The sequence below is a fragment of the Nannospalax galili genome, unplaced genomic scaffold, assembly GCF_000622305.1.
Source record: "Nannospalax galili isolate Female #2095 unplaced genomic scaffold, S.galili_v1.0 scaffold102, whole genome shotgun sequence".
NCBI lineage: Eukaryota > Metazoa > Chordata > Mammalia > Rodentia > Spalacidae > Nannospalax > Nannospalax galili.
In genome coordinates this window covers 5,074,707-5,079,460 of record NW_008351958.1, presented here as the reverse complement: position 1 = coordinate 5,079,460, position 4,754 = coordinate 5,074,707, and the positions used below count along the sequence as shown (strand labels likewise).

General features: G+C 46.8%; 1 pseudogene; it reads right to left on the bottom strand.

The window, feature by feature from the left end:
- Nucleotides 1–306: 306 nt before the first annotated feature.
- LOC103746648 lies at nt 307–1,551 on the bottom strand (annotated as a pseudogene).
- Between the last annotated feature and the right edge of the window lie 3,203 nt (nt 1,552–4,754).

Here is a 4,754-nt window from a genome sequence, read left to right as displayed (position 1 = left end):
TCCTCCTCTTCATCATCAAAAACATACTCTTAGTTTGCTTTACAGTCCAATTTACAAATGGTCCCCTTAAAATACAGCATGCCCCAAAGCCTTCTGAGTTTGAAATGTAGCCTGCAGCACTCTTTCTACAGAAGCCCTGAAGGATCACAAGAAGCTTTCTTAAAAACAACAACACAAAAGTTCCAGTTGGATGAAACCATTTTTCAACTGAGCTTAAAAAACCAAATTTTCAGAAATACAAGAGGACAGGAAACAGATTACTTGGGTTTTTTTTTTGTTTTTGTTTTTTTTTCTCTCTCTCTCTCTCTACGTCTTTTCACATCTTTTATGAATGCAGCTACGATGTTTCCTCCACTGATACACACATAATAGGGTGGACAGCGTGGTTACCACCAGGACCAGAAGTGGGCTCAGACCGCAGCTGGGAGGAGCAGCCATTGATTTTGGAATTTCATTCTCAGACCCTGATGGCCTCAGAGACTTGTTCTTGACCCGGACGGGCTGCCACACAGTCACATCAGAGCCATTGCCAAAGGCTTGAATTGCATTTTTCAGACATGTATTGTCTTTGAAGAAACTGAGAAATTTCAAGCACTCCTCTAGGTCATTCCCACTGTTGCTGCAGTCACACCACGGGGCCACGGTGAGGCTGCTGGAGTCTATGTAGTTGGGAGTCATGACTGTGCCAATCAACCCCGAGTAAGCCAGGAGGCAGTCTGCATAGTTCTCCTTAAGACAGCTGCTGACACACCTGGACTCTGGCTGGCAGTTGGTAAAAAAATCTATGAGGCGAGATCTACAGATGTAATTCGTCTTGCAGGAGTCCTGCAAATTCAAACAGTTGGGTTTCTCCCGCTCTTCGTAGGAGCACACAGGCACGATGGTCAGGCGCCGCCGCTCTGTGCAGGCAATGTCCCTGCAGGAGCAGAAGAGCATCCCATAGCTGTGCTTGGCTGGGACCTTGTCAAAGAACTGCCTGAGGGCCTTGTGGCACTTGCGGCGGTTGCAGACTTCGTTGGACATGCTGGTGGTGCACCGGGTGATATAGGCAGACCTGTACTTCTTGCAGGTGTCATCAAGGTTGCAGGCGCTGGCCGCATCCAGGCAGTTATTCCCTTTCGAAATGTGCTCCACTGATAAGAACGGGGCGGCACGGAATATATCTGACAATCTGCTGTTAACTGGTTCGTATGGGGAATCTTCCAGCAGATCATTTCCCTGTAGACTCTGGTACATGCTCCAGTAGATGCGCAGGCAGTTCTTTTCTTTCTTCATGCCCCGCTTGCAGCGGCAGTTGTAAAGAGACTTTTGCTTCAGGGCCTCCATTGCGCTGCGACACTCATCCTTGGCCTCCAGGCTGGAAGCCAGGCTGAAGTTGATCTCCTTGCCTGCCACACACTGCCTTAGCGTGCGGTACTTGGTGCTGCAGCTCTGTTCTTTCAGGCACTGATTGCTGGCTTTCACGCAGTCAAGGCGGTCCCCGCCACTCACTTTGGCAGACAGGAGCAAATCCAGGAGTGGTAGCGCGAAGTACAGAGTGGCCAGGAACATGGTGCAGGCGCGCAGCTGTTCCCTGTACGGGCCACCACTTGCCGCAAGCCACGGCTCTGACCACCAGAGCCAAGGAAAGGACAACACGGACGCCAAGATGAGGTCCTGTCACTTTCAAGTCTCTTCTCTTTATTGAACGTTTGTACAAAGCTTTTATAGGGAAGAAGAGGGCGGAAGAAGATGGGCGGGTAAGTTCCGCTGTTTACCACACCTTCCACAGACAGACCACGAACCAGGATGTTTTTACAGGATGAAGAAATTTACAAGGTTGAAGCAGACAATAGTTACTATTTCCGGGCAGGGGGCCCATGGCTCCCTACATCTTCCCTGTGAATCAATGGTCACCCTCACTGGGAGACACTCAACCTACTGCTGCTCCCTGTGGCCATGGGAGCCACACCCAAGACCTGGGTCTCAGAGGGGCCTCTCCTACTGGGGAGCCACCTGAGTCAGTGGGCATGAACAATAAGGTTAGAGAGGAGCTCCCCAGTCTATCCTTCCTCCTGTCCTCCTCACTCCAGCTGGAACCCCAGAGACTGTCCCCACCTGGGGACCCCATTCAGGTCTTTCTAACCCTGTAGGTGTCCCCCAGCCCTCAGAGAAGGGGTCTTAGCCCTGATCCCCCACCCTCTCCCAAGTCAAAAACCCAAGCTGTCATTGGAGGCTTGGCTCCTGTAATTAAGATGTCCAGCCCAAGGCCCAATTCGGAAGTGTCTAAAGTGTCCCCAGCCCTTGAGCTGGCTTGCCCATCAGAGCCTCAGAAGAGGAAACGTGAGTCACTAGGCACCCGGAAGAGAAAGAGGAAGAAGAGGCACTGAGCCACCGGTAGGATGCCACCCCTCAAGACCAGGCCTTTCAGAGACCCTGCCTCTATCCTGCACCCCCAAAGTCAAAGGTTCCTGCTCATTTAAGGCTGATCCAGCTAGTTCTCAGGGTGGGGCTGAGAGGTAGAGGCAATGAGGGTGGGGGAAAGAGGGAGTAGAGGAAGTATGTATCACTTTAGAGGTTGGTGAATTATAGTGAATAAATGTAGTTTGTTGAGAATGGTCTCAGGCTGCTGCTTTCATCCTTGACATCTGTCCTCCTCCATGCTGGGCAGAGGGAGGGACTTGGAGACTTTGGGCTCTAGGGTGCACAGGCCCAAGGTCTAGGATTTTCTCTAGATCTGCCAACTAGTCCTGGGAGAAGGCAGACTGAAAGTTCTAGAATCCCAATTTTCACCTTCTCACAAATCCTCTGTTTTTTAGGGGAACTTCAGCGCATGCCACCATCATCTGTGTCCCTTAAAACCTTTGTATAGTGAGCTGCTTCCAAGCCTAAAGCCCTCGGGACCATTATCCAGTTTCTAGAATTACCCTGGAGATGGCCTTTTTCTTAGGTAGATTTTTTTGCTTCCCTAAAGACAAAAGTGGCAGGGCTGCCCCAGTCCTTAGTTGTTCACAAACATATCTTGAGTGTGTGATTTGAGGATAAGCTTGGCTTCTTGGGAAAGAAGCCACAACCAGTTAGGGAAAGTTCAGCTGACACCACCAGTCAGACCCCTTCCCAGCACATGCAAATGCCGTGTTGTCTGAAACAGACAAGTGGGGCCTGCTTCCAAGGACTCCCTTTTGTAATTGTAATTTTTAATTTTTTTTCATTATTGGGGATTAAAACGAGGGCCTCTTTATGCTAGGCAGGAATTCTACCACCACACTGTATCCTATGCCATCTTTTTACTTTTTGAGACAAGGTCTCTAAGTTGTGCAAGCTGTCTGTGAATTTACTCTGTAGCTCGAGCAGGACTTGAACTTACTGCCCTCCTGCCTCAGTACCCCTGCTTCCTTGAAAATGGGATTATAGGCCTGTGCAGCTAGACCCAGCTTATAGCTTTACTTTTATTCTAGTTCTAATAAATTCTTCTTTGGTTGTGGTGTTTCATCACAGCAACAGAAAAGGTCTATGTGCATGGGGAGTCTTGGTTAAGAGTCCTTTGTTCATGGACACTTAGCCAGGCTTCCCCATTCTGCCCAAGGAGCTAAGAAAGAAACTGGTCTACCTGTATCAACTCATCAGTCAATCCTTGGCCATCACCAGACATGAGTCTCATAGGAGACTCAGGGTGAAGCAGTCTTGAGTGAGGACTGGTTATCAGACTATGGTATTTTCTTAAGCCCCCTCAACTTCTATTGGATCTGTGTGAAGACTCTGAGCCAGTTACTGAATCCTCAGTTGCAACATCATTGCTGATACTTTTTGTAAAAATCTTGGACTTTGAATTCATTTAATGACAGTATGGTGGTTAAGACTACATTCCCCAGTGGTTCATTTCCCATCCTCATCTCAGCCCCCTGAAGGACCAGGTCCACCCTTCATGCCACAATCCTTCCTTGGAATGCCCTCTGTCTTAATTCTTTCCAAAGGTCATGTTTCTGAACTTGTATTGCATGTATTTGCAAAAGCATATGGGGGCTTATTCTCTGTCACTAAACAACAGTGAGATCTCACATATGAGAATAAAATTATAAAAGTCCTAATAATGTGAGCAGAGGAATGAGTCATGATGAATGCTCTTCCCTGTGGTCCTTTACCATGAAACTGAACACAGTTCTTCTTTACCATGTGCTGAAGGAGAACCTCAAAAGCATGATGCACACAAGCCAGCTTATGACACTGGGGCATAGTGCTGCCATTAGAGCCATACAAGAGATGCCAGAACATCCCCCATCTTTCCTGTTACTGTTTTGACTGGCACTGATGCTGGTGTTCTTGGATCCTTGAGTGCTGCCTCAGAATTCACTGTATGCTGGGTATCCACTTCCCATTGCCAGTCTCTCTGCGAGCTCCTCTACCCCAATGATTTAACATCACTAAACATTTTCATTATGTGCTCATCATGTAGAAAATACAAACTTTAATTACATAAAAGAGAAGAAAATTCTAAATATATTTATATATTTCCAAACATTTGAAAATAAAAATGCTCAGTTCTAAATAGTTCATGAGATAAAGGATAATCTCAAGGAAAATTAAGATTAGTACTGAATGAAAATGAAAATATAACATGAAATACGGGAAAATTCAGACAGGAGAAAAATAACTGGCAACAAATGTGTGGCTTAGAAAAGGAAAACAAAAGTTTCACATCACTAATCAAAGTTTTCATGCAATGAAATAGAAAAAAAGAAAAAGAAATTCGGGAAATGCTACAGAAGCTAAAACAG